This window comes from Capricornis sumatraensis, chromosome 7, assembly GCF_032405125.1.
Source record: "Capricornis sumatraensis isolate serow.1 chromosome 7, serow.2, whole genome shotgun sequence".
NCBI lineage: Eukaryota > Metazoa > Chordata > Mammalia > Artiodactyla > Bovidae > Capricornis > Capricornis sumatraensis.
Window position 1 is genome coordinate 67,743,691 of NC_091075.1, and position 14,281 is coordinate 67,757,971.

Sequence of the window (14,281 nt, forward strand, 5' to 3'; positions counted from 1 at the left end):
TAATTATGAAATTTCCTAGACTGGCTAGTATTGTGAGGATGGAATTTCTTTAATAATGAAGCTTGGGCTTTCCTGGTGGCTCAGAGGTTAAAGCGTCTGCCTGGAATGCAGGAGACCCGGGTTTGATCCCTGGGTTGGGAAGATCCCTTGGGGAAGGAAATGGCAACCCACTCCAGTACTCTTGCCTGGAGAATGCCATGGACGGAGGACCTGGTAGGCTACAGTCCATGGGGTCGCAGAGTCGGACACGACTGAGTGACTTCACTTTTCACTTTTCTTTCTTAGAATCTAGAGAAAAATAAAACAAGCAACTAAAAAAGCAACCTTATAAAATATTAATCACTAATTTTAAGGAGTAGTTTGTACCTCCATTGTTTTAAAGAATGTTGTTCAGAGAAATCACAATGGTTAGGTAAAAAGAAAGCAATAACTCAGAAGACAGTCACAACATTAGCAGTCAAAATGTCTACAGTTACCTGCTTTATCAGAGATTCAAGAGAGGATTAATTATGTACATGCATGCATGCATGACAAGTCTCTTCATTCGTGTCTGACTCCTTGTGACCTCATGGACTGTAGCCTGCAAGGCTCCTCTGTCCATGGGATTGTCCAGGCAAGCATACTGGAGTGGGTTGCCATGCCCTTCTCCAGGGCATCTTTCCAACTCAGAGATCAAACCCATGTCTCCTACATCTCCTGAACTGACAGGAGGGTTCTTTACCACTAGTGCCAGCTGGGAAGCCCAATTAAGTACACAGAGGATATATTAAATTAAAATAATCAAAATGTTGGTGAAATGTTCATTCATATAATGAAATTCTTTTATATTTTATTTTTTACTTTCCCTTAGGATAAATAAAGCAGCTTTTTTCTCACTTACCATAGAGTTAGCAATTCAAAATACCAATAATTCCATTTAATTATGAATGAATGAAGCTGGGAATATGGTGGTAGTAGTAAGAATGAAAGGTAGAAAGATAAATCTAGGTAAAAATAAATTTAGCTCACCTGCTGCTGAGTCAATATTATAAAACATATTTAAGAAATATATTGTGTTAACATGCAACAAACTGTAAAAGAGTTTAGATGGTGTTTGCTTTTGAGAAATTGGTACAGTACAATAATTAAATAGAATACAAGACAGTTATACCCACACATACAAACAACAACCTATCCCCCCATGCACACACACATATATAAATGCAATTGACATGAAGATAAATTTAACTTCATCAGCAGTCAAGGAAAAAAAGCAATAATGAGATGCTTTTAAAAACAGTATTATCAGCAAAACGTTAGTAAAACTTTGAAAGACTGATATTATCCTGGCATTGAAGATGATGTGGATTAATGAAATTCTCTTTAGGGATTACAAATTAGTGTACTGCACCTAAGAAATTGTTGCCTAATCTGAGGTCATAAAGATTTAAGCCTATATTTTCTTGTGAGTTTTATAGTTTTAGATCTTATATTTAGGTCTTTGGTCCTTTTTGAGGTGATTTTTGTATATGGTAGATGTCCAGATCCATTCTTCTGCATATGGATAGTCAGTGGTCCCAACACTACTTGTTGAAAAGACTCTTCTTTCCCCATTAAATGATCTTACCACTGTTGATGAAATCAACTGATCAAAGATGGGTTTACTTCCGGACTTTCAATTCTTCTTTTTTTTCAAACTTGAGACTTTATATTTTATACTGGGGTATATCCAACCAGTCCATTCTAAAGGAAATCAGTCCTGAATATTCACTGGAAGGACTGATGCTGAAGCTGGAAACTCCAATACTTTGGCCACCTGATGTGAAGAACTGACATTTGAAAAGATCCAGATGTTGGGAAAGATTGAAGGAGGGAAGAGAAGGGGACAATAGAGGATGAGATGGTTGGATGGCATTACCAACTCGATGGACATAAGTTTGAGTAAGCCCCGGGAGTTGATGATGGACAGGGAAGTCTGGGGTGGTGCAGTCCATGGGGTCACAAAGAGTTGGACATGACTGAGTGACTGAACTGAACTGAACTGATGCTGGGAAAGACTGAAGGCAAGAGGAGAAGGGGACGACAGAGGATGTGATGGTTGGATGGCATCACTGACTCAATGGACATGAGTTTGAGTAAGCTCTGGGAGTTGGTGATGGACAGGGAAGCCTGGCGTGCTGTGGTCCATGGGGTCACAAAGTGTCGGAAACAACTGAGTGACTGAACTGAACTGATAGCTAATTTACAATGTTGTGATAGTCTCCGGTGAACAATGAAGGGATTCAGCCATATATATACTGGACTTTCAATTCTATTTCATTCATCTACATGTCTGTCCTTATACAAAAGTCACAGTTTTGATAACATAGCTTTAGAGTAAGCGTTGAAATTGGGAAGCATGAGTCCTCCAAGTTTCTTATTCTTTTTCAAGATTATTTTAGCTATTTAGGGTCCCTTATACTTCCCTATGATGTTATGGTCAGTTTGCTCATTTTTTCAAAAAATGTCCTTGGAGTTTTGGTAGATTTGCATTAAATTCCTTGTTTGGGGATATATTGCCATATTAACTATAATAAATTTTCTAATCCCAAAATGTGACATATCTATCCATTTTAATTGGACATACATATGTCATCTCCATTTATTTAGAACTTCAATTCCTTTCCGCAACATTTTATAATTTTCAATTTATAAATTTTTCACCTTTAAACATATTTATTTATAGATATTTTATTCTTTTGGCTGTTACGTAAATAGAAATACCTTTATTTCCATTTTAGATTATTCATTGCTAGTGTATAGAAACAAAGCTGATTTTTTTGTGTGTATTGATCTTCTACCTGACATTTTCCTGACCACATTATCTCTAATAGTTTTTATGTGGTTTATTAAGAGTTTTCTATATATAATAATATGTGACTACATATAGAGTTTTATTTCTTCCTTTCCAAATTGGATGCCTTTTATTTGTTTTTCTTGCCTAACTTCCCTGGCTAATGCCTGTAGTATGATGTTGAACAGAATTGGTGAATGCAGACATCCTTGTCTTGATCCTGATGTTAGAACTAAAGTTTTACTCTTTCACCTCTAAATATTCTCTTTATTGGGTTAAAGAGGTCCTTTTCTAGGGCTAGTTCACTAACATTTTTTTATCATGAAAGGATGTTTTATGTTTTTCAGAGTCTATTGAGATGATGGTGTGTTTTTTTTTCCATATTCCATAAATCTATTTGGGATTATTACATTGATTGATTTTTGTATGTTTAACCAACCCTACTTTCCTGAGGTAAATTACACTTGGTCACAAGTGTGCAATCCTTTTTATACGTGGCTGGTTTCAGTTTGTTAGTTTCCTGTTGAGGACATTTGAATCTATATTCATAAGAGAGATTGATCTGCAGGGAATTTTTTCCTCTTGTGATTTGTCTGGATTATTGAGCTTCTTGAATGAGTTGATCTGTATTTTTCATTAAAGCTGAAAAATGTTGACCACTGGTTTTCAAATATTTTAATCACTGTGTCCCTCTTCTCTCCTTCTATGACTACCACTGTACATATACTGACATGCTTGATAATATGCCACAAATGTCTTAGGCACTGATTATTTTTCCTCATTTTTTTTTTTTTAACTCCATGTTTCCCATACTTAAAAGAATCTTAACTGACTTATCTCTGAGTTCACTGATTCTTTCTTCTGATTGCATAAATCTACTACTAAGTTCCTCTAGTAAATTTTTCTTTTCAGTTATGGTACTTTTGAATTGCTGAATTTCTATTTGTTTACTTCTTATAATTTCTATTGATTTGATATTCTATGTTTGATGAGGCATCATTAGCACACTTTCATTCTTTAGACATGGTTTCCTTTAGCTGTTCTATTTTATCTAACGTAGCTTCTTTAGTCTTTGTCTATTTATTGCAACACTTAGGCTTCCTTAGGTCCAGTTTCTAATGAATCTTTTTATTTTTTAAAATGGCATATACTTTTAAAATTTGCAGACCTTACATTTTTGTTGTAAACTGGACATTTTGAATACTGTAATGTGGTAATTCTGGAAATTATATTCTTGCCATTTCCAGGGTCTTTTTCTTTTTTTTAGTTTTTATTTTTACTTTATTTTACTTTACAATACTGTATTGGTTTTGCCATACATTGACATGAATCCACCATGGGTGTATACAAGCTCCCAATCCTGAATCCCCCTCCCACCTCTCACCCCATATCATCTCTCTATCATCCCCATGCACCAGCCCCAAGCATCCTGTATCCTGCATCAAACATAGACTGGCGATTCGTTTCTTATATGATAGTATACATGTTTCAATGCCATTCTCCCAAATCATCCCACCCCCTTCCTCTCCCTCAGAGTCCAAAAGTCCGCGCTACACATCTGTGTCTCTTTTGCTGTCTCACATACAGGGTTATCATTACCATCTTTCTAAATTCCATATATATGTGTTAGTATACTGTATTGGTGTTCTTCTTTCTGGCTTACTTCACTCTGTATAATCGGCTCCAGTTTCATCCACTATAGAGAACAGTGTGGAGATTCTTTAAAAAATTGCAAGTAGAACTGCCTTATGACCCAGCAATCCCACTGCTGGGCATACACACCGAGGAAACCAGAATTGAAAGAGACACATGTACCCCAATGTTCACCGCAGCACTGTTTATAATAGCCAGGACATGGAAACAACCTAGATGCCCATCAGCAGATGAATGGATAAGAAAGCTGTGGTACATATACACAATGGAGTATTACTCAGCCATTAAAAAGAATACATTTGAATCAGTTCTAATGAGATGGATGAAACTGGAGCTGATTATCCATCTTTTCCAATTATCCGTCTTTTTCAATTGTGACATTGTATTTATGAACTCTGTTTGTATAGTGACTTTTCTTAAACAATCTTGTAAATCTTGTATTCTTTTCATTTGGGACCACTGAAGTCCCTGTTTTCTTAGCCTAATGGCCATCTAATGATTGGGCAGACTTTCTGAAACCCTTGAAAGCATAAATTTATCTGTCTTTGTCAGGTGATTCTGTATGCAGGTTGGGGTATGTCTTCAACATTCAGCCACACAGTTGACAACTCTGCCTTAGCATCCACTTCCTGCTTGTATAGAGGCTCAAGGTCAATGAGAGGGGAGTGCTTTGGGCTTTCTCAGTCATTTTTGGGTATTCACATAACTCTGTGTATCCATGTGGCCTTCTAGATTCTAAGAAATACGTAGGTGTCTTTCAAATCACTTACGTACAATTGATTCCCCAGCTTTTCTTCTTAAATTTTTTGGTTAGCCTATTTTTTGATCCAAAAGTTATCCATTGCCTCTGGCAGAGGCAGCTAAAATATTTGTCTGTAAAGCCTTTCATTGGTATCCCTCAGGTAGTGATTTTGGCACTGGAGGGGATTCTGGGTCAGGTGAATAAAAAGAAGCTTTTTGAGAAGATCTTCCAGGGGAGCACCATACATATGAAGTGATGAGAATTCTTTTTAAATGATTTCCTCCTGTACCAGAAATTCAAGCTTTATTTTTAAGACTACCACTTAGGTGGGGAGTGGATATGAGATTAGGGTAAGTTTCAGTACCACAAAGATTACTATTCTTATGAAGATTCTATGATTTTTCTTGAATAAATGTATTCAGGGTTGCAAACTGTTGGCTGATTTCCAAAGTTTTGAAAAAGTTGATTTTAACAGTTTTACCAGTTTCTCATTGTTTTATGATGATGTGGGATTTTAGTATTTCTTACTCCACCATTTTTGTTGATATCACTTCAAACAACTTGAATGGGTCTCCGCTCAGACCCAGGAATTATTTTTCTAGATGAGCCAGGGCAGGATGAAATACTGGATATCTGTGTAGTTCTGTCCTCAGAAGGTCTTACAGTCAGATTGCTGGGTTTGAATTCTGGCTCCACTAATTGCTGCCTGTGTGATCTTGAGTAAGTTTCTCAACTGTTCTCCTTATGTTCCATATCTTCAAAGCAGATCTTTAGATTATATCTACTTCAGAATAATGTTGTGAAAGTTAAATATGTATTTACCACAAAGTTTGGGACATTGTGGGAATTTACTAAATGTTATTTATTTTTATTCTCTTTTTGTTGTTATTAATCCTATCAGAAACCTACCTTACTGCAGTGACAGCAGAAAAATATTTAAGGATAAATGATACACAAGGCTCCTTATTATGAACACTGCTTGTAAAAGTAAAAAGTTGGTAATGTTAGCAACCAGTGATTGAGAAATAGTTTAATACATTTTTTAATACCTACATTAGTAATACCACAACAATAAAGTTGGGATAACATTGACTATAAAAAATCTACAATACATTTTTCTTAAAAATGTTTCATGATTCAGTTTTCATGAAAGTTTATGCACAGGAATTTGTGCATCAATATAGATATACTGCATGAACTTACTACATAAAAAAATCAAAAAGGACATTCATCTTAAGTTACCATGTTCAGGAATAAGATAGCATGTGGTTTGGAATGATGTACTAGAAAATTTGTTTCTATTTCAAGTTCAGTTCAAACAGAAAAAAATCAGATTTTTTCTACGATTTTATTTTTTAATTATTTAATTATTTTAATGTACAATTCATTCCCCGGGTTTTCCTCTTAAATCTCTTTGGTTAGCCCATTGTTTGATCCAAAAGTTACCCATTGCCTCTGACAGAGGCTGCTAAAATATTTGTCTGTAAATGCTTTCAGTGATTTTTCTATTATTTAATTTATTTGGTATTTTATCAGATAAACATGAAAGGACAAAATCTCTAAGGGTATTATCTAAGATAATCATATTGATATTAGTTACTTTGGGGAATTAACATTGAGGGAAATTCACTTTTTTCCTGAAGTGACCCTTCTTTGCTTCTATGATAAGATAAAATGCAAAATTTTTAATTTAAACAGGAGATAATGACTTTTAATCTTTTCTAATTCAACAGTAAATTTTGGGGAATGACAGATACATTAATGTGGACTAACAAAGAAAAATCTACAAAAAAATGCATATTCAAATTATGGCAAACCATAAATTTAATTATGATTCTGAGTCCATACCATTAGCTTAAAATTAGATTTGTGTCTAGTCATTCAAGCCAATAAAATGTTACAGCAATTTCAATATAAATCTTTTTCACCATATTTAAATTGCTCCTGCATCTAAATTTTATTTTCTTTCATCTGATTGTGGAAACTTGACATGAAAATTGTTAACACTGATTATAAGCTTTTCCTCCTTCCCTCCCTTCCTTCTTTTTTCTTTATACTGTAGGGATAAGTTTCTCATGAGCCAGCTTTTCTCTCTGTTAGTTCAGCCTAGTCTGTCCCATTACACTGTAGATAGAAAAGCTAAGCATTCAAAAGTTGCACTTCTCTAAAAAGTTCACAAACCTCCCACATGCCCATCTCCCAGCAGTGGGCATTTTCCTGTTCCTGGTAAGGCCTCCATAAATGAATGTTTCCACGACATTACTTTAGCAGACTGTGTCTTCTCTTATCACCTCCGAGGGACCACTGAAACTCAGTGCGTCTTTGGGAAGCCTAAGTTTCTTTTACAGTAAAATAAAAGGCAAGTAGTTTATAAAGCACTTTCAGCACTAAAATTTTATGCATATATGTGAAAAATATGTGACCATTCCTCAGACAATATCTAACATATAGCTATTTTACATTCTGATTTTATTCTGCATAATATTTCTTATTCCAACTTGTACATGCTGAAAACCTCAGTTCTTTTTTTATTTTTTTTAATTGGAAGCTAATTACCTTAAAATATTGTATTGGTTTTGCCATACATTGACATGAATCTGCCACAGGTGTACACATGTTCCCCATTCTGAACCCCCCTCCCACCTCCCTACCCATACCATCCCTCTGGGTCATCCCAGTGCACCAGCCCCAAGCATCCTGTATCCTGCATTGAACCTGGACTGGTGATTCATTTCTTATATGATAATATACATGTTTCAATGCCATTCTCCCAAATCATCCCACCCTCACCCTCTCCCACAGAGTCCAAAAGAATGTTCTATACATCTGTGTCTCTTTTGTTGTCTGGCATACAGGGTTATCGTTACCACCATCTTTCTAAATTTCATATATATGCATTAGTATACTGTATTGGTATTTTTCTTTCTGGCTTACTTCACTCTGTATAATAGGCTCTAGTTTCATCTACCTCATTAGAACTGATTCAAATGTATTCTTTTTAATGGCTGAGTAATACTCCATTGTGTATATGTACCACAGCTTTCTTATCCATTCATCTGCTGATGGGCATCTAGGTTGCTTCCATGTCCTGGCTATTATAAACAGTGCTGTGATGAACACTGGGGTACACATGTCTCTTTCAATTCTGGTTTCCTCGGTGTGTATGCCCAGCAGTGGGATTGCTGGGTCATAAGGCAGTTTTACTTGCAATTTTTTAAGGAATCTCCACACTGTTCTCCATAGTGGTTGTATTAGTTTGCATTCCCACCAACAGTGTAAGAGGGTTGCCTTTTCTCCACACCGTCTCCAGCATTTATTGCTTGTAGACTTTTGGATCACAGCCATTCTGACTGGCATGAAATGGTACCTCACTGTGGTTTTGATTTGCATTTCTCTGATAATGAGTGATGTTGAGCATCTTTTCATGTGTTTATTAGCCATCCGCATGTCTTGTTTGGAGAAATGTCTGTTTAGTTCTTTGGCCCATTTTTTGATTGGGACGTTTATTTTTCTGGAATTGAGCTGCAGGAGTTGCTTGTATATTTTTGAGATTAGTTGTTTGTCAGTTGCTTCATTTGCTATTATTTTCTCCCATTCTGAAGGCTGTCTTTTCACCTTGCTTATAGTTTCCTATAAATGGAACTGAAAGAATAGAATTGGAGGAATCAACCTGCCTGACTTCAGGCTCTACTACAAAGCCACAGTCATCAAGACAGTATGGGACTGGCACAAAGACAGAAATATAGATCAATGGAACAAAATAGAAAGCCCAGAGATAAATCCATGCACCTGTGGACACCTTATCTTTGACAAAGGAGGCAAGAATATACAATGGAGAAAAGACAATCTCTTTAACAAGTGGTGCTGGGAAGACTGGTCAACCACTTGTAAAAGAATGAAACTAGAACCCTTTCTAACCCCATACACAAAAATAAACTCAAAATGGATTAAAGATCTAAACGTAAGACCAGAAACTATAAAACTCCTAGAAGAGAACATAGGCAAAACACTCAATGACATAAATCACAGCAGGATCCTCTATGACCCACCTCCCAGAATATTGGAAATAGAAGCAAAAATAAACAAATGGGACCTAATTAAACTTAAAAGCTTCTGCACAACAAAGGAAACTATAAGCAAGGTGAAAAAACCTCAGTTCATAGTAGCTGAGTAAATTGTGTCAAAGTAAAGAAATCCTATGTGTTGAGTGAGAATATACACCGAAAGGAGAAAATCAAATCGGGGAAATGATTTCACACAGAGAATGAGACTGTGGGCTCCATGGCCAGATGCCTGAATTCTAATTCTGTGACCTTAAGGAAGTTCCCTAGCCTCTTTGTTCTGCAAATTTCCTCATTTGTAAAGTGGGGATAGGTAGTGTTTTCCCAATGTGGGTTAGATCCCTGGGTCAGGAAGATCTGCTGGAGAAGGAAATGTCAACCCACTCCAATATTCTTGCCTGGAGAATCCTATGGACAGAGGAGCCTGGGAAATTACAGTCCATGAGGTCAGAGTCACACATGACTGAGTGACTGAGAAAGCATGCATCCTGTTGTTACAGCAACCAAAAGAGTTACCACATGTAAAAGAATGCCTCTTATTATAAAAAGATACCTAGTGTAACATCACTCTGAAAGGAAAGTTAGGACAGAATCAGAAAAATAAAATCCTCAAATTGTAAAGAATTTTCAGTCAATTAAAAAATAAATAAAATATTTTTAAAAAATCCTTGAGACCTTTATACCCATCAGATACTTATAAGTGAGCCTTTGTGGTTAGGGTGTGGGGTGGAAGTTAGGAAGGAGAAATTTCAGAAACTAAATAGGCACAAAAACTGGAATAGAACAGAAACTTAAAATTGTTTGATACCACCTGCTGGTTGCTGGTAGAAATGGCAGAAACTACAGACTTCTGGTAACAAAATGTTGGATTCCCCACTCCACCCCACATTCCCCTTGAGCCCAATGGACAAAACAATAATCACTCCTTCCCCTAAAAATGATAATAATAATATTGACAAATACAGTAGAAGCACACTATGAAATTTGTTGTGTTGTTGCTAAGTTGTATCTGACTCTTTTGCAACCCCATAGCCCACCAGGCTCCTCTGTCCATGGGATTTCCCAGGCAAGAATAATGGAAAAAGTTGCCATTTCCTTCTCCAGGGGATCTTCCTGACACAGGGATCAAACCTGTGTCTCCTACCTTGGTAGGCAGATTCTTTACCACTGAGCCACCTGGGAAGCCCCACACTATGAAATATTGCAATTTTATTTTTAAGGTTGAAATTTTAATGCATAACTGTACTACTACATCTGATGGGCTTCTCATGCGGTGCCAGTGGTAAAAATCCCACCTGCCAATGCAGGAGACTAAGAGACATGGGTTCGATCCCTGCATCGGGAAGATACTTTGGATGAGGGCATGGCAACCCACTTCTAGTATTCTTGCCTGGAGAATCCCATGGAAACAGAAGCCTGATGGTCTATAGTTCACAGGGTTACAAAGAGTCAGACATGACTAAAGTGAATAAGCACCCACACACGCTACATCTGAATAATAAAAAAGTTGAAACTTCCACATATTAGAGGCAGAAATTATACTCGGACAACATATCATTGTCGTAATATCTAATTATCTCAAACTCTATTAATTTAAAATTTTTGAACTTGGAAACTATTGATTATGATCTAGAACATGTTTGAAAGGTTAATTATAGTGTACATAATACTATGAGGGATTTACAATATTTTTTTATGTTTTCCTGACCCATCATGGATTTAATTAATCTAAAACTCATATCCCTTTCCCCAAACCCTTTTCATCTTTATGTCCCTTTGCAATCTGAATGAAGCCATTTTTATATTCCAGGCTGAAATGGCAGTGACATGGATAGTTTGTCAGTCTGGGAAACATTCAGTTTCCTTTACTAGAATTTTTTTTTCCCTTTCACACATCCCTCTATTTTATTACTAAAATCCTGTTTAGTTCAGTTCGGTTCGGTCACTCAGTCGTGTCTGACTCTTTGCGACCCCATGAACCACAGCATGCCAGGCCTCCCTGTCCATAACCAACTCCCAGAGTTTACCCAAACTCACGTCCATTGAGTCAGTGATGCCATCCAACCATCTCATCCTCTGTCGTCCCCTTCTTCTCCTGCCTTTGATCTTTTCCAACATCAGGGTCTTTTCAAATGAGTCAGCTCTTCGCATCAGGTGGCTAAAATATTGGAGTTTCAGCTTCAACATCAGTCCTTCCAATGAACATCCAGGACTGATTTCCTTTAAGATGGACTGGTTGGATCTCCTTGCAGTCCAAGGGACTCTCAAGAGTCTTCTCCAACACCAGAGTTCAAAAGCATTAATTCTTTGGTGCTCAGCTTTCTTTAACTCTCACATCCATATATGACCACAGGAAAAACCATAGCCTTGACTAGACGGAACTTTGTTGACAAAGTAATGTCTCTGCTTTTTAATATGTCTTAATAAATTATTGAGCACCTACTTAGTGCCAGGTAGTTCAATGGCACCCCACTCCAGTACTCTTGCCTGGAAAATCCCATGGATGGAGGAGCCTGGTAGGCTGCAGTCCATGGGGTTGCTGAGGGTTGGACACAACTGAGCGACTTCACTTTGACTTTTCACTTTCATGCATTGGAGAAGGAAATGGCAACCCACTCCAGTGTTCTTGCCTGGAGAATCCCAGGGACGGGGGAGCCTGGTGGGCTGCCATCTATGGGGTTGCACAGAGTCGGACACAACTGAAGTAACTTAGCAGTAGCAGTTCTGTAGTACTGAGAACACACCAATAAATAAAAGAGCAAAGATTCCTGCACCCAAAGAATGCACACTGGACCAGTACACACAGCTCAACTTGCTCTTTCTGTAGGACTTCACCCATAAAGGCAACTATGACCTGGTCCTATGCATACCTCTATCATATCACATCCTTTTTGAATTTTCTATTGGTTTGCATGACTGTATAGCCCCCCTAAAATTCAGGGATTAGAGTTTGTCATCTTCTCCCCAGAATGTAAAAGGGTGCATAACAGAGGCTAGGAGGTCATTATACAGTTTTTAAAAATAAACTATTCGCCCAATGATCTGTAACTGATAAGCATTTACTCATTAGGGTAAAAACAAGAAATCTATTCCTTCTTTTATAAAGCAAGCAGGCACTGAGTTCCCATTATGTGCTGGGCACTGTGGAGCTGTGCATAAAATGCAAGCCAAACCAAATCAGTTGTGTATTATATTTTTTTTTTTCAAAAACAACACAAAATAATATAATATCACAGCTGGGTCTATGATGAACTATAACTGGGTGAACTACCTAGACTGGGAAGAAATATGGGGATAAGTTAGAGGGGTCATCAGGCAAGGCTGAGGAGAGACTATGCACAGGAGCCCAGCCCAGAGACACGAGGAAACATGGCGTTGTGAGGAATGGAGAGAATCCTGCAAGGTGGGAAGACAGAAGAGGAGGGTTTCGTGAAAAGGAAGTCAAGGGGAAAGCAAAGGTCAGACCATCCAGGGCCTGCTTGATGCTGTTAAGATAATAATGACTTCTCAAGAGCACTGCCAAAGCTTTACAGAGTTCATGCTAAACTGGTTAGTGACATGGTCAGTATTTCTTGTTTAAAAGATTACTCTGGCTATTAATCTTCCATAGTTAACTAGGCTCCTCTGTTCATGGGATTCTCCAGGCACGAATACTGGAATAGGTTGTCATGACCTCAAGGGTATCTTCCCGATCCAAGGATCGAACCTGCGTCTCTTGTTGGTTCTGCATTGGCAGGCAGATTCTTTACCACTGTACCACCTGAGAAGCATTCAATACCTAAGGTGATTGGTTTTATCTTCTCTAGCTTTTTTTTCAAACATTTTCTCTTTGCCTTTAGTTTACTGCTGTTTGAATATGATATGAGTGTGTTTTTCTTTGTTTTGCTTTGTAGATAATTATCCTTTGTGGTGAAGAGGAGCTAAAAAGCCTCTTGATGAAAGTAAAAGAGGAGAGCGAAAAAGCTGGCTTAAAGCTCAACATTCAGAAAACGAAGATCATGGCATCCGGTCCCCTCACTTCATGGGAAATAGATGGGGAAACAATGGAACCAGTGTCAGACTTAATTTTTTGGGCTCCAAAATCACTGCAGATGGTGACTGCAGCCATGAAATTGAAAGATGCTTACTCCTTGGAAGAAAAGTTATGACCAACCTAGATAGCATATTCAAAAGCAGAGACATTACTTTGCCGACTAAGGTCCGTCTAGTCAAGGCTATGGTTTTTCCTGTGGTCATGTATGGATGTGAGAGTTGGACTGTGAAGAAGGCTGAGCACCGAAGAATTGATGCTTTTGAACTGTGGTGTTGGAGAAGATTCTTGAGAGTCCCTTGGGCTGCAAGGAGATCCAACCAGTCCATTCTGAAGGAGATCAACCCTGGGATTTCTTTGGAAGGAATGATGCTAAAATTGAAGCTCCAGTACTTTGGCCACCTCATGCGAAGAGTTGACTCATTGGAAAAGACTCTAATGCTGAGAGGGATTGAGGGCAGGAGGAGAAGGGGATGACCGAGGATGAGACTGACTTGATGGACGTGAGTCTGAGTGAACTCCAGGAGTTGGTGATGAAGAGGGAGGCCTGGCGTGCTGCAATTCATGGGGTCGCAAAGAGTCAGACACGACTGAGTGACTGAACTGAACTGAACTGAGCTTTGTGGATCTATCGCTTAGTCATTAATATCTGGCAAATTTCAGCCACGATTATGGCAAATATTTCTTCTGTTCTCACTTTATTCTGATACTACAATTATGACTCTGTTACACCTGTTGAAATGGTAACACAGTTCCTGAAAGCTTTGTTCTGTTTTTGTTGCTATTTATTCAACTGACTTTTTTTCTTGCTTGAATTTCAGTTTGAAAGTTGAAATTTCTAATGATCACATACTAGCTAATCAATTCATTCTTCAGCGTTAGAGTTGGTTGATGAGTCCACTAAAGTCATTCTTCATTTCTATTACTGTCTTCTTTATTCCTATCATTCCTTTTGATTTTTAGAGTTTCCATTTCTCTGCTTT

General features: G+C 37.6%; 1 protein-coding gene across 3 annotated transcripts in view; it reads right to left on the reverse strand.

Annotated features, from left to right (window-relative positions):
- GABRA2 (gamma-aminobutyric acid type A receptor subunit alpha2) overlaps positions 1 to 14,281 on the reverse strand; it is a 156,540-nt gene that overhangs the window by 14,704 nt on the left and 127,555 nt on the right. The window lies entirely within an intron of this gene.